The 16,687-nt window shown below is 46.0% G+C and overlaps 1 protein-coding gene across 2 annotated transcripts in view; it reads left to right on the top strand.

Annotated features, from left to right (window-relative positions):
• Positions 1–16,687, top strand: part of LOC121538432 (rho guanine nucleotide exchange factor 19) — a 39,125-nt gene continuing 22,438 nt past the window's right edge. Inside the window, exon 1 of one of the 2 annotated variants that reach the window (XM_041846425.2) lies at positions 1–568. The gene's annotated coding sequence lies outside the window, so the exon portion shown is untranslated. The remainder of the gene's footprint in view (positions 569–16,687) is intronic. The other variant, XM_041846424.2, reaches the window with a different exon arrangement.

The following is a 16,687-nucleotide window of genomic DNA, read 5'->3' as shown; positions in this document are numbered from 1 at the left end:
ACACACACACACAGACACACTCTCACACATACTCACAGAGGAAATCTTTTTCACTCGCGCAGATGGCTGCTAGCTCACTACTCTCTCCCTCTCTTTCTATAAGCAGGTGTTAATATGCAACACTAAACTATTAGAGACAGACAGAAAGAGAGAGGGAGAGGGAGGATAGAGCGAATGGGAGAGAGTGCTCTTCCCTAACAGTAGCAGAGAGAGAAAAAGTGAGCGAGGGAGAGCAAAAGCCTAAAGAGGGATCTGCATGGTAAGTAGCCAGAACAGCGAACACTTAAAAAAACAAAAAAAAACAGCTTTTTGGTGGAGAGAGAGAGAGAAGAAAAGAGGGATACAACGGAGGAGTCGGGACCCTGTCGACCAGTACCCCTGCCTGGGCACCCTGATCTGCGGACGAGTGGAGTAAAAAGTGAATGAAGACGACGGAAAGGAAAGAAGCCGTGAGGAACACAAGGCCGTCATGGATAGCACATAGAGGCTCAGCCAGACGCTAGGATGGCCTGGATTCTCACACTGTCGCTGGCAACCGTCCATCCCAGAAGCTACTGATACCCATGAGGTAGTATAGCCTATCTATCCATATGGATTCCTATCTCTCTCTCTGTGCAATGTAATGTGGAATTAAGTGAAGTGTAGACTCAGTGTGTACCATTGTTAGTTGGTGTGACCTTCGAGTAAGGGGTTGGTCAGGTGGGGTGCAGATTATGATGTTACATATGAAAGTTAAACTGTGCTGTTTTTTTGGGGGGAGTCAAAACAGTGCCGTGGTGCTGCTTTCAGACTATTGCTTTGCTGCGGGTCAGATGCACAGATTTAGAGGTAGATGAAAACAAAGATAATCAAAAACACCCTCAATTTGACATCATATTGAAAAAAGCACCAGGTCATATTATATGTTATTTTCATGGCATTTGAACTGTGAGTGTGTTTTCCTCCAATGTACGTACAGTCGACATAGTGTGCTTTTAGAATAAGACAGTTTGTGAGTGTTCAAGGGTCAATTTTAATTATCATAGCATAGGGGTGTACTCCATACTATTTCACTGTTATGGAAATTTAACTTTAGTTTAAAGTGCATTTAACATAAACATAATACAGTAAAATATTAACAATAACAATAACAATCCCTGACATTTGCTCTAATCCAGAGACTGACTTTACAGTCGATGCGTCAGTATACTGTAGATGGATTATGTATCCATCTAATACACACAGGTATCTGTCGCTACATATAGATACTTTAGGAACACCACCACAAGTACAGACTCAACCTTTCACATCAATTATTCAATAAAATTGTAAAATATTCCATTGGAAGCGTTCAGTGGTGTAAAGTACTTAAGTACTTCAGTGCCTTCAGAAAGTATTCACACCCCTTGACTTTTTCCAAATTTTGTTGTGTTTCAGCCTGAATTTAAAATGGATTAAATTTGGATTTTGTGTCAGTGGCCTACACTCAATAACCCATAATGTCAAAGTGGAATTATGTTTTGAAATGAATTAAAAGTGAAAAGCTGAAATGTCTTGAGTCAATAAGTATTCAACCCCTTTGTCATGGCAAGCCTAAATAAGTTCAGGAGTAAACATTTGCTTAACAAGTCACAAAGTAAGTTGCATGGACTCTGTGTGCAATAATAGTGTTTAACATTATTTTTGAATGACTACCTCATCTCTGTACCCCACACATACAATTATCTGTAAGGTCACTCAGTCGAGCAGTGAATTTCAAACACAGATTCAACCACAAAGACCAGCAAGGTTTTCCAATGCCTCGCAAAGAAGGGCACCTATTGGTAGATGGGTAAAAAAAGCAGACATTGAATGGTGAAGTTATTAATTACACTTTGGATGGTGTATCAATACACCCAGTCACTACAAATATACAGGCATCCTTCCTAACTCAGTTGCCAGAGAGGAAGCAAACCACTCAGGGATTTCACCATGAGGCCAATGGTGACTTTAAAATAGTTACAGGGTTTAATGGCTGTGATAGGAGAAAACTGAGGATGGATCAACAACATTGTAGTTATTCAACAATACTAATCTAAATGACAGAGGGAAAGGAAGGATGCCTGTACAGAATTTAAATGTTCCAAAACATGCATCCTGTTTGCAGTAAGCCACTAAAGTAAAACTGTAAAAAATGTGGCAAAGAAATGACCTTTTTGTCCTGAATACAAAGCATTATATTTGGAGCAAATCCAACACAACACATCACTGAGTACCACTCTTCATATGTTCAAGCATGGTGGTGGCTGCATCATTTTATGGGTATGCTTGTCATCGGCAAGGACTAGGGAGTTTTTTTAGGATAAAAAGAAACGGAATAGAGCTAAGCACAGGCAAAATCATAGAGGAAAACCTGGTTCAGTCTGCTTCCCAGAAGACACTGGGAGACAAATTCACCTTTCAGCAGGACAATAACCTAAAACACAAGCCAAATATACACTGGAGTTGCTAACCAAGATGACATTGAATGTTCCTGAGTGGCCGAGTTGCAGTTTTGACCTAAATCGGCTTGAAAATCTATAGCAAGACTTGAAATGACTGTCTAGCAATGATCAACAACCAACTTGACAGAGCTTGAAGAATTAAAAAAAATATATTATGCAAATATTGTACAGTCCAGGTGTGCAAAGCTCTTAGTGACTTACCCAGAAAGATTCAAAGCTGTAATTGCTGCCAAAGGTGATTCTAACATGTATTGACTCAGGGGTGTGAATATTTATTTATTTATTTATATAAATGAGATATTTCTGTATATCATTTCAATACATTTGCAAAAAAAAATTTAAACATGTTTTCACTTTGTCATTATTTGGTATTGTGTGTAGATGGGTAAAACATATATTTTATTTTTTTATACATTTTGAATTCAGGCTGTAACACAACAAAATGTGGAATAAGTCAAGGGGTATGAATACTTTCTGAAGGAGCTGTACTTTAAATTACTATTTAAGTAGTCTTTTGGGGGTATCTGTACTTTCCTAGTTATATATATTATTTTTTTGGCCAACTTTTACTTTTAGTTCACTACATTCCTAAAGAAAATAATGTACTTTTTACTCCATCAATTTTTCCTAACACCCAAAAGTACTTAGCAGGACAGGGAAATGGTCCAATTCACGCACTTATTAAGAAAATAACCCGGGTCATCCCTACTGCCTCTGGTCTGGCGGACTCACTAAACACAAATGCTTTGTTTGGAAATGATATATGTCTGAGTGTTGGAGTGTGCCCCTGGCTATCCGTAATTTAAAAAACAAGAACATTGTGCTGTCTGGTTTGCTTAATATAAGGAATTTGAAATGATTTATACTTTTACTTTGACTTTTGATACTTAAGTATATTTAAAACCAAATACTTAGACTTTTACTTATGTAATATTTTACTGGGTGACTTTCACTTTTACTTGCTTAATTTTCAATTAAGGTATCTTTACTTTTACTCAAGTATGACAATTGGGTACTTTTCCACCACTAGAAGCGTTATTGTTTGCATTGATTATATTTCCTTCTCCTTGGGTACGGCATAGGAAATTAGGTTTTGTGAGGCTTTGAGGCTGAGGTGTAGTGGTTACAGTAGAAGGCAGGAGCTGTGAGTAGTTGCAGAGCAGGGCAGGTAAGTACATGTCTGGAATATGGAGTATTAAATGGCATGTTTGTTTGCCCATTTAGCTCTGTCTCTCATAGGAACTACAATCTGGCTAAGCTGTTTACAGACCCTTTCAGGAACAAACAAATGATGCAGTGATGACATTCAACAGCTTAGCAATATAACTATTCCCTATGTCGGTCAAAAGTAGTGCACTATTTAGGGAATAGAGTGCCATTTGGGACGTAGGCATGCTCTAATCTGCTCTGTAAAAAAAACAACTAAGTTTGATTGAGGCCATGTCCCAAAATACTTCTTCTAGTTTAGATACAGATAGTTGATGTAGCACTAATGGCTGTGTTGAGAGAGAGTGCCAAGGTGACGCTTAGAGAATACCCACAAGTAATTTAGTCTGTCATTGGGAAAAGACTGTGTGTGTGTGTGCCTGCTTCAGAGCCTGTGCATGTCTCTGTCTGTCTGTCTGTCTGTCTGTCTGTCTGTCTGTCTGTCTGTCTGTGTCTGTGTCTGTGTCTGTGCTGGCTGAGTGAATATGTGTGAGGGTATGTGTCTGTGTGTGAGTCGGTGCTACTGATTTGCCTACCGGCAAGCATATGTCTGCTTGCAGAAACGGATGGACGTACAACAGCTGCTGCACTCCAGGCCTATACGAGGATCTGTACATAAAAATGAATTAAGAGCCAATGAATCACTTTACATAAACAGATTCAATATAGATTGCAGAATTGGGTTTGTCCAAGTTGAATGTAACTTTCTTTTGGAAATTAAACATATCCCTTGATCACTGACTGTTTTGCTCCTAGGCATACCATTTTAACACCGGACTGTATTGTTGTTGTGGGAAGGAAAGAGTTGATGTAGTAATTTTACCATATAGTCAAATATGATAAAATATACCATAACAAATACTGGGTAAAGTTGAGAGTGACTAAAGCACTCTTTGGATCAGACCATAATTATTGTCTGGCTGTGTGGGCTGCCCACAGTCTGTGATGTCACAGCCATATAGTAATGTTTGTTGTCTGGGGGAGATGAAGGAGACAGCCATAACTTGACTGACTCAGACTCCACAGACAAAAACACAGCTGTGGTGGAAACAGATGACATTGATAGAAGGTTGGTTCAACATATTATGCCTGGTGCGTTCCTTATCATCACTGATAATTGAGTCAGTGGTAAATCACTCCAGGGAAATGGCCTGTATATTACCATAAACTTAGAATATCCACAATGGTTATTATTAGCTTTCATGTTATGACTATGTTGATCTAAGGTTTTCTTGCTGTGAGTCAACAGTTGAGTGATGGTCCTCTTTGAGTGATGGATTTTATTTGAGGTCAAGAGTGATGTGCCTTCACTTAGACCTCACCAAGGTTTACAACCCCCTCCCCTCCCCTCCCTTCCACCCCTTGGAGCAGGATTTCATCAAGGATCTTTCTGTACTTTACTCCGTTCATCTTTGCCTTGATCCTGACTAGTCTCCCAGTCCCTGCCGCTGAAAAACATCCCCACAGCATGATGCTGCCACCACAATAATTCACCGTAGAGATGGTGCCACGTTTCCTCCAGACGTGACGCTTGGCATTCGGGCCAAAGAGTTCAATCTTGGTTTTATCACACCAGAGAATCTTGTTTCTCATGGTCTGAGAGTCTTTAGGTGCCTTTTGGCAAACTCCAAGCAGGCTGTCTTGTGCCTTTTACTGAGGAGTGGCTTCCGTCTGGCCACTCTACCATAAATGCCTGATTGGTGGTGCGCTGCAGAAATGGTTGTCCTTCTGGAAGGTTCTCCCATCTCCACAGAGGAGCTCTAGAGCTCTGTCAGAGTGACCATCAGGTTCCTGACCAAGGCCCTTCTTCCCGATTGCTCAGTTTGACCGGCGGCCAGCTCTAGGAAGAGTCTTGGTAGTTCCAGACAGTTGTGTGCCTTTCCAAATCATGTCCAATCAATTGAATTTACCACAGGTGGACTCCAATCAAGTTGTAGACATATCTCAAGGATGATCAATGGAAACAGGACGCACCTGAGCTCAATTTCGAGTCTCATAGCAAAGGGTCTGAACACTTATTTAAAGGTATTTCAGTTTTATATTTTTAATACATTTGCAAAAATGTCTAAAAACCTGTATTCACTTTGTCATTATGGGGTATTGTGTGTAGATTGCTGAGCATTCTATATTTTTAAATCCATTTTAGAATAAGGCTATAAAGTAACAAAATGTGGAAAAAGTCAAGGGGTCTGAATACTTTCCGAAGGCACTGTATGTGCACCTATGCACCGCCACTGCAGGGAAGCCAGACAGCATGCTGTGACACACCCTTCCCCCTCCCACTCCCCCATCCATCCATCCATCCATCCAACTGCTGCATGCAAATCCTTGCTGCATGGCTAGCCCTTAGAGACATGGTCTGGTTTGAATTAGGGAAACTAAACATGAGAGGAGGGTTGGTGAGACCTACACAACTATTTGTATTATGTTGTTTTGCCCTCACTATGTTAAATGCTTTGACCTTGTTTCCAAAATGATGGTTTGTTCACATGGTAAACTCTGAGAAGACAACCCACCTATAAAATAAATGGATACTGGCTCAGTGGCTAAATAGTCAGTAATGGCAGCTCTTTTTTGTGTTGCATGTGGAAAGTCCAGTGCCTTTGTTTGTCTCCTGCGGCGGCTTACGGGACAATGTTAGTGGATTGACAGGAGCTATTCAGGTAATGTGGAAAGTGTTTGCATGTGTCAGAGGATCTAATTTGGGGTTTGGGTTGTGATGAATTTGGAAGTTAACTTGCTGGCCCTCATCTGTCAAAGCATAAAGCAATCCCCAGTTGAATGTCTCTATCATGTCAAATTGTCACGGATTCCGCCGAGGCTGCTCCTCCTCCTTGCTCGGGCAGGCTTCGGCGTTCGTCGTCCCCGGAGTACTAGCTACTGCCGATCGATGTTTCGGTGTTTGTCTTGTGTTGTCTAGTTTGTACACCTGTTACTTATTTTGTGTTGATTGTGTAACATATAAGTTCCCTTGTTTTACGTTTGGCCTTTGTGTGTTATTGTAATTTTGTGCTGTTTGATGTTCGGCATATCTAGTTCGCCTTTTAGGCACTGAGCGTGTTACTCCTCCAGTGTTGTGGAGACTTTTGTTTTGTGCGTGTTAACTTGAAGTAAAGTAGTCATCTTGATCCTCTGTGTCCTGCGCCTGACTTCACTGCCGCGTACACATCACCCCTTTTGACAGAATAACACACCACCATGGAGTCAGCAGGACCAGCGGTGGTAACTGAGTCTCTGGAGGATCGTGTCAGCAGCCAGGACGCCATGATCAGTAGACTTGGCACCGCCATGCAAGATGTGATGGACACTCTGAGCCGATGGGAAAGAGGAGGCTTGTCCACACCTCCTCCTACAATACCACCACCATCGGCCAGACCCGTCGTTCCATCTCCGGAGTCCAGTGGGATTCGGCTCTCGCTCCCGAGGGCATATGATGGCACCGCAGCCGGGTGTCAGGGTTTCCTACTTCAAGTAGAACTCTACCTGGCAACCATTCACCCGGCACCCTCGGGATACGAGAGCGTTTCCGCCCTCATCTCCTGTCTATCCGGCAAGGCATTGGAGTGGGCCAATGCCGAATGGAGGGGAATAGACGCCGCCACCATCAGCTATGCGGAGCTCTTCCGCCACTTCAGGACGGTTTTCGATCATCCCCCAGAGGGTAAAGCGGCGGGGGAGCGTCTGTTCCACCTCCGACAGGGGAAGAGGAGCGCACAAGAGTTCGCCCTGGACTTCCGGACTCTGGCGGCTAATGCGGGGTGGAATGAGAGGGCCCTCATCGACCACTATCGGTGCAGCCTACGAGAGGACGTTCGCCGAGAGTTGGCCTGCAGGGACACCAACCTAAGCTTCGATCAGTTGGTGGACATGTCGATCTGTCTGGATACCCTGCTGGCTACCCGCGGACGTCCGGAGTTGGGGCCGTCCATTCCATCCCCCAGCACCTCCGAGCCGAGCCCTATGGAGCTCGGGGGTTCTGGTGCTAGAGAGGGGAGGAGAGAGACCCGGAGAGAGGCCGTCCCCTGCACCAACTGTGGCCGTAGAGGACACACTGCGGCTCGGTGCTGGGGAGGGTCTCCTGGGGATCGAGGCAACAGGTCACGCACTGATGAGTCATTTCAGGTGAGTAGGCGCCCAACTCACCCAGAGCTCTCTGTTGTTCACTTTTGTATTCAAGTTGAATTTCCCCAGGTTTCATCTCATCCCCAGCATAAGGCGCTAGTCGATTCAGGCGCAGCTGGGAATTTTATTGATCGTAATTTCTGTGTTAAGTTAGGGATTCCCCTCCTACCAGTAGATGTGCCTTTTACTATTCATGCCCTAGATAGCCGTCCTTTGGGATCAGGTTTAATTAGGGAGGTCACGGCGCCACTAAAGATGAAGACGCAGGGGGGTCATGAGGAAATCATACAGTTGTATCTGATCGACTCTCCTGCGTTTCCCGTGGTGCTGGGGCTTCCTTGGTTAATCTCTCATGACCCCACCATTTCGTGGCAACAGAGGGCTCTCAGGGAGTGGTCTGATCAGTGTGTCGGGCGGTGTATAGGTGTTTCCGTAGGGGCGACCACGGTGGAAAGTCCGAACCAAATGCCCGCACTGCACATTCCTCCTGAGTATGATGATTTGGCACTTGTATTCAGTAAGAAGAGGGCGACACGATTGCCACCTCATAGACAGGGGGATTGTGCAATAGACCTTCAGGCAGGTGCTGCACTTCCGCGTAGTCATGTGTATCCTCTGTCTCAAGAGGAGACGGCGGCTATGGAGACATACATCGCAGAGTCTCTGAGACAGGGATACATACGGCCCTCCACTTCTCCTGCGGCCTCGAGTTTCTTTTTTGTGAAGAAGAAGGATGGAGGTTTGCGCCCGTGTATTGATTACCGTAGTCTCAATCAGATCACTGTTAAATACAGTTATCCTCTCCCTCTGATTGCGAGTTTGACGGAGTCATTACACGGAGCGCGCTTCTTCACAAAATTGGATCTCAGGAGCGCCTACAACCTGGTGCGCATTAGGGAGGGAGATGAATGGAAAACAGCATTTAGTACCACCTCGGGTCACTATGAGTATCTCGTCATGCCATACGGGTTAATGAATGCTCCTTCAGTCTTCCAATCATTTGTGGACGAGATTTTCCGGGATTTGCATGGGCAGGGTGTAGTGGTGTATATTGACGACATTCTAGTATACTCTGCTACACGAGCCGAGCATGTGGCCCTGGTGCGTCGAGTGTTGGGTAGGCTGTTGGAGCATGACCTGTATGTGAAGGCGGAGAAATGCCTGTTTTTCCAGGAGTCCATCTCCTTCCTGGGCCATCGGTTGTCCGCGTCAGGGGTGGAGATGGAGATTGACCACGTTTCCGCCATGCGTAATTGGCAGACTCCTACCACGGTTAAGGAGGAGCAGCGGTTTTTGGGTTTTGCCAATTACTACCGGAGGTTTATCCGGGGTTTTGGACAGGTAGCGGCTCCCATCACCTCCCTGCTAAAGGGGGGCCCGGTGCGTTTGCAGTGGTCGGCTGAGGCGGACAGGGCGTTTAGACAACTGAAGGACCTGTTCACCTCGGTCCCGGTGCTGGCACATCCGGACCCCTCTTTGGCGTTCCAAGTGGAGGTGGACGCGTCAGAGGCGGGTATTGGGGCTGTACTGTCTCAACGCTCAGGCACGCCTCCTAAACTCCGGCCCTGTGCTTTTTACTCTAAGAAGCTCAGACCGGCGGAACGTAATTACGACGTGGGGTACAGGGAGCTGCTAGCTGTGGTCCAAGCCCTAAAGGTGTGGAGGCATTGGCTTGAGGAGGCTCAACACCCTTTTCTCATTCTGACTGACCATCGTAACCTGGAGTACATCCGGGCAGCTAGGAGACTGAACCCTCGTCAGGCTAGGTGGGCCATGTTTCTGGCCCGGTTTGTCTTTAAGCTCACCTATATACCAGGGTCACAGAATGTTAAGGCAGACGCCCTGTCCCGGCGATATGACACAGAGGAGAGGTCCATTGAGCCCACTCCCATACTACCGGAGTCTTGTCTGGTGGCACCGGTGGTGTGGGAGGTCGATGCGGAGATCGAGCGGGCATTACGTACCGACCCTACTCCTCCAGAGTGTCCGGAGGGGCGGAAGTACATGCCGCTCGAGATTCGTGATCGACTAATTTATTGGGCTCATATGTCACCCTCCTCTGGACATCCTGGTATTGGCCGGACAGTGCACTGCCTTAGTGAAAAGTACTGGTGGCCAACATTGGCAACGGACGTGAGGGTTTATGTCTCCTCCTGCTCGGTGTGCGCTCAGTGTAAGGTGCCTAGACACCTGCCCAGGGGGAAGTTACAACCCCTACCCTTTCCACAACGGCCGTGGTCTCACCTATCGGTAGACTTTGTCACGGACCTTCCCCCCTCCCAGGGGAATACCACTATTCTGGTCGTTGTGGATCGGTTTTCTAAGGCCTGTCGTCTCATCCCAATGCCGTGTCTCCCTACTGCCCTACAAACTGCTGAGGCCCTGTTTACTCACGTCTTCCGGCACTACGGGGTACCTGAGGATATAGTGTCTGATCGAGGTCCCCAGTTCACCTCTAGAGTCTGGAGGGCGTTTATGGAACGCTTGGGGGTCTCGGTTAGCCTTACCTCGGGTTTCCACCCTGAGAGTAATGGGCAGGTGGAGAGAGTAAACCAGGATGTGGGTAGGTTTCTGAGGTCTTATTGCCAGGACCGGCAGGAGGAGTGGTCGGGGTATATCCCCTGGGCAGAGGTTGCCCAGAACTCCCTTCGCCACTCCTCTACGAATCTGACCCCTTTTCAGTGTGTGTTGGGGTATCAGCCGGTTCTGGCACCCTGGCATCAGAGCCAGATCGAGGCTCCTGCGGTGGATGAATGGTTTCGGCGCTCGGAGGAGACATGGAACGCTGCGCATGTCCATCTGCAGCGGGCTATCCGTAGGCAGAAGGCGAGCGCCGATCGCCACCGCAGTGAGGGTCCAGTGTATGCACCTGGAGATCGAGTCTGGCTCTCGACTCGAAACCTGCCCCTTCGCCTGCCCTGCCGGAAGCTGGGTCGGCAGTTTGTGGGGCCATTTAAAGTCCTGAGGAGATTGAACGAGGTATGTTACAGGTTACAACTGCCAAATGATTATCGCATTAACCCCTCGTTCCATGTGTCTCTCCTCAGGCCGGTGGTAGCTGGTCCACTCCAGGACAATGAGATACGGGAGACTCCTCCGCCCCACTGGACATCGAGGGGCTCCGGCGTACTCAGTCCGGTCCATCGTGGATTCGAGACGTCGGATGGGGGTCTGCAGTATCTCGTGGAGTGGGAGGGGTACGGTCCGGAGGAACGGTGCTGGGTGTCTAGGAGGGACATCTTAGATCCCTCCCTCCTGACGGAGTTCCACCGGAGTCATCCCACTCGCCCTGCTCCGCGTCCTCCTGGCCGTCCCCGAGGCCGGGATCGGCGCACGGCTGGAGCCGCGCGTCAATGGGGGGGTACTGTCACGGATTCCGCCGAGGCTGCTCCTCCTCCTTGCTCGGGCAGGCTTCGGCATTCGTCGTCCCCGGATTACTAGCTACTGCCGATCGATGTTTCGGTGTTTGTCTTGTGTTGTCTAGTTTGTACACCTGTTACTTATTTTGTGTTGATTGTGTAACATATAAGTTCCCTTGTTTTACGTTTGGCCTTTGTGTGTTATTGTAATTTTGTCCTGTTTGATGTTCGGCATATCTAGTTCGCCTTTTACGCACTGAGCGTGTTACTCCTCCAGTGTTGTGGAGACTTTTGTTTTGTGCGTGTTAACTTGAAGTAAAGTAGTCATCTTGATCCTCTGTGTCCTGCGCCTGACTTCACTGCCGCGTACACATCACCCCTTTTGACACAAATCAAAGTTTATTGGTCGCATACACAGTTTAGCAGATGTTATATCAGGTTCAGCGAAATGCTTATGTACACAAATAATTTAAAAAATCTTACATTTCGGAATGAATCCAAATAGCACTGAAGCAGTAATCCAAATGCAATCTATACGTACAGTATATACACAAGATTAATTTACACAAGATATACTAAGCATGATATGTACAGCAGTCGATATCTTAGAGTGAGATACTGTATGTCAAGAATCCAGTATATAACTAAATATAGCAGTGTAACTAAAATGCAATGTACAGTAGTAGAAATAATAGAATAATAGTTGAGAATACAGTATTTAAATACAGAGTACTAAACCCCATGGCAAACTGGATAGAATTGCAGGAAATTAGCGGAATATAAATATATATGTATGTGAATGGTGTGCATCGACTGTCACGCCCTGACATAGAGTTCGCTAGTTGGTTTGGTCAGGGTGTGAACATCTATGTATGTGAATATCTATGTTTTGTATTTCTATGTTGGCCGGGTGTGGTTCCCAATCAGAGGCAGCTGTCGATCGTTGACTCTGATTGGGGATCATACTTAGGCAGCCATGTTGCCTACCTATGTTGTGGGATCTTGTTTCTGTGTGTTTGGCTTGTTTGATGTTTAGCCTTTAGAACTTCACGTTACGTTGCTTTTGTTGTTTTGTCAGTGTTTAATTAATAAACAAACATGTACGCATACCACGCTGCACCTTTGTCCAATCCTGTACTCAACGAACGTGACATAGACAGTATGGACAGTTTGTTTATAGAAAAGGTGTGTACAGCAGTAGTTATATACTGTAGGATGAGCCATGACTAGAATACAGTATATACATATAAAGTGGGTAAAACAGCATGTAAACATTATTAAAGTAACCATTGTTCAATGACTATGTACAGTGCATTCGGAAAGTATTCAGACCCCTTGACTTTTTCCACTTTTTGTTACGTTACAGCCTTATTCTAAAATTGATTAAATAAAAAATGTTCCTCATCAATCTACACACAATAATGAAAAAGCAAAAACAGGTTTTTAGAAATCTTTGCAAATTTATAAAAAATAAAAAACAAAAATATCTTATTTACATAAGTATTCAGACACTTTGCTATGAGACTTGAAGTTGCGCTCAGGTGCATCCTGTTTCCATTGATCATTCTTGAATTGTTTCTACAATTTGATTTGAGTCCACCTGTGACGGGGCCCTGTGTAGCTCAGTTGGTAGAGCATGGCGCTTGCAACGCCAGGGTTGTGGGTTCGTTTCCCACGGGGGGCCAGTATGAAAAAACACTTACTAACTGTAAGTCGCTCTGGATAAGAGCATCCGCTAAATGACTAAAATGTAAATAAATTACATTGATTGGACATGATTTGCAAAGGCACACACCTGTTTATATAAGGTCCCACAGTTGACAGTGCATGTCAGAGGAAAAACCAAGCCATGAGGTCGAAGGAATTGTCCGTAGAGCTCCGAGACAGGATTGTGTCGAGGCACAGATCTGGGGAAGGGTACCAAAAAATGTCTGCAGCATTGAAGGTCCCCAAGAACACAGTGGCCTCCATCATTCTTAAATGGAAGAATTTTGGAACCACCAAGACTCTTCCTAGAGCTGGCCGCCTGGCCAAACTGAGCAATCGTGTTAGAAGGGCCTTGGTCAGGGAGGTGACCAAGAACCCGATGGTCACTCTGACAGAGCTCCAGAGTTCCTCTGTGGAGATGGTTGTCCTTCTGGAAGTTTCTCCCATCTCTGCAGCACTCCACTAATCAGGCCTTTATGGTAGAGTGGCCAGACGGAAGCCACTCCTCAGTAAAAGGCACATGACAGCCCGCTTGGAGTTTGCCAAAAGGCACCTAAAGCATTCTCAGACCATGAGAAACTAGATTCTCTGGTCCGATGAAACCAAGATTGAACTCTTTGGCCTGAATGCCAAGCGTCACGTCTGGAGGAAACATGGCACCATCCCTACGGTTAAGCATGGTGGTGACAGCATCATGCTGTGGGGATGTTTTTCAGCGGCAGGGACTGAGAGACTAGTCAGGATCGAGGGAAAGATTAACGGAGCAAAGTACAGAGAGATTCTTAATGAAAACCTGCTCCAGAGCACTCAGGACCTCAGACTGGGGTGAAGGTTCACCTTCCAACATGACAACGACCCTAAGCACACAGCCAAGACAACGCAGGAGTGGCTTCGGGACAACTCTCTGAATGTCCTTGAGTGGCCCAGCCAGAGCCCGGACTTGAACCCGATCAAACATCTCTGGATAGACCTGAAAATAGCTGTGCAGCGACGCTCCCCATCCAACCTGACAGTGCTTGAGAGGCCCTGTAGAGAAGAATGGTGTGCCCAAGCTTGTAGCGTCATACCCAAGAAGACTAGAGGCTGTAATCACTGCCAAAGGTGCTTCAACAAAGTACTGAGTAAAGGGTCTGAATACTTATGTAAATGTGATATTTCAGTTTTTCTTTTTTTTATATGTTTGCAAAAACGTCTAAAAACCTGTTTTTGCTTTGTCATATTTTTTTTTGTTTAAATCCATATTAGAATAAGGCTGTAACAAAACAAAATGTGGAAAAATTAAAGGGGTCTGAATGTACTGTACATAGGGCAGCAGTCTCTAAGGTGCAGGTTAAAGTTACGGGTGGTAGCCGGCTAGTGACAGTGTATTTTATTTAATCAGGTAAGTTGACTGAGAACAAATTCTCATTTACAGCAACAACCTGTGGAATAGTTACAGGGGAGATGAATGAGCCAATTGGAAGCTGGGGATGATTAGGTGGCATGAAGCCCAGATTGGGAATTTAGCCAGGACACCGGGGTTAGCACCCCGACTCTTACGATAAGTGCCATGGGATCTCTATTGACCACAGGGTCAGGACACCCGTTTAACATCCCATCCAAAAGACAGCACCCTACACAGGGCAATCACTGCCCTGGGGTATTGGGATATTTTGGGGGGGACCAGAGGAAAGAGTGCCTCTTACTGGCCCTCCAACACCACTTCCAGCAGCATCTGGTCTCCCATCCAGGGACCAACCCTGCTTAGCTTCAGAGGCAAGCCAGCAGTGAGATGCAGGGTGGTATGTTGCTGGCTAAGGTTCAGGGCAGGGTAATGATCTGTTTGTTGGGTACTGGGCAGAGGCAGGCTAGGGATCTCAGTTGGTAGAGCATGGCGCTTGCAACGCCAGGGTTGTGGGTTCGATTCCCACGGGGGGCCAGTATGAAAAATGTATGCACTCACTAACTGTAAGTCGCTCTGGATAAGAGCGTCTGCTAAATGACTAAAATTGAAAAAATGTAAATGTTTAACAGTCTGCTGGCCTGGAGATAGAAGCTGTTTATCAGTCTCTCAGTCCCAGCTTTGCTGCACCTGTACTGTCTCCGCGTTCTAGATGTTAGTGGGGTGAACAAGCCGTGGCTCGGGTGGCTGAGGTCTTTGATGATCATCTTGGCCTTCCTGTGACACCGTATGCTGTAGATGTCCTGGAGGGCAGGCAGTGTGCCCCCGATGACGTACATATACTTTCAATTGTAAAGAAGTGTGACTTTTGATTATTACGTTTTGACACATTTTCTGTAGTGACATCATGTTGATACATATATTGATCAAACATGGAAAGGATGGAATGATACATCTAAAAACTTCCAAAACATAAAACAACCAAACAGTTTTTTCCCCTGGATCATATCTCATATTTTGATTGTATTCAGAAAACATATATTTTAAAATACCCATTAGATTCACAAACTTGTCTGTTTCTCCTTTTGCTTATGAGTGTGAGTGGTGGTCCTGTATGTGAATTATAAAGCAGAGCTGAGGGGAAGCTTAGCCCTGGTCCTCAACACGGGGGCCCCTCAGGGGTGCGTGCTCAGTCCCCTCCTGTACTCCCTGTTCACCCATGACTGCATGGCCAGGCACGACTCCAACACCATCATTAAGTTTGCCGACGACACAACAGTGGTAGGCCTGATCACCGACAACGATGAGACAGCCTATAGGGAGGAGGTCAGAGACCTGGCCGTGTGGTGCCAGGATAACAACCTCTCCCTCAACGTGACCAAGACAAAGGAGATGATTGTGGACTACAGGAAAAAAAAGAGGACTGAGCACGCCCCCATTCTCATCGACGGGGCTGTAGTGGAACAGGTTGAGAGCTTCCTTGGTGTCCACATCACCAACAAACTATCATGGTCCAAACACACCAAGACAGTTGTGAAGAGGGCACGACAAAGCCTATTCCCCTGCAGGAGACTGAAAAGATTTGGCATGGGTCCTCAGATCCTCAAAAAGTTCTGCAGCTGCACCATCGAGAGCATCCTGACTGGTTGCATCACCGCCTGGTATAGCAACTGCTCGGCCTCCGACCGCAAGGCACTACAGAGGGTAGTGCGTACGGCCCAGTACATCACTGAGGCCAAGCTTCCTGCCATCCAGGACCTCTATACCAGGCGGTGTCAGAGGAAGGCCCTCAAAATTGTCAAAGACTCCAGCCACCCTAGTCATAGACTGTTCTCTCTTCTACCGCACGGCAAGCGGTACCGGAGCGCCAAGTCTAGGTCCAAAAGGATTCTCAACAGCTTCTACCCCCAAGCCATAAGACTCCTGAACAGCTAATCATGGCTACCCGGACTATTTGCACCCCCACCCCATGTTTTTACGCTGCTGCTGCTCTGTTAATTATTTATGCATGGTCACTTTAACTCTACCCACATGTACATATTACCTCAACTACCTCAACTAGCCAGTGCCCCCGCACATTAACTCTGCACCGGTACCCCCTTGTATATAGCTTTCCCTACTGTTATTTTACTTTACTTCTGCTATTTTTTTCTCAACACTTTTTTGTTGTTGTTTTATTTAACTTTTTATTAAGAAATAAATGCATTGTTGGTTAAGGGCTGTAAGTAAGCATTTCACAGTAATGTCTACACCTGTTGTATTCGGCGCATGTGGCAAATACAATTTGATTTGATTTGATTTGAATTTGAAAGCAGAGCTGAGGGGAAGCTTGGCCCTGGTCCTGTATGTGAATTATAAAACAAAGCTGAGGGGGGAAGCTTGGCCCTGGTCCTGTATGTGAATTATAAAACAGAGCTGAGGGGAAGCTTGACCCTGGTCCTGTATGTGAA

The sequence above is a fragment of the Coregonus clupeaformis genome, chromosome 24, assembly GCF_020615455.1.
Source record: "Coregonus clupeaformis isolate EN_2021a chromosome 24, ASM2061545v1, whole genome shotgun sequence".
NCBI classification, from domain to species: Eukaryota; Metazoa; Chordata; class Actinopteri; order Salmoniformes; family Salmonidae; genus Coregonus; species Coregonus clupeaformis.
This window is presented reverse-complemented; position numbering and strand designations above follow the sequence as displayed.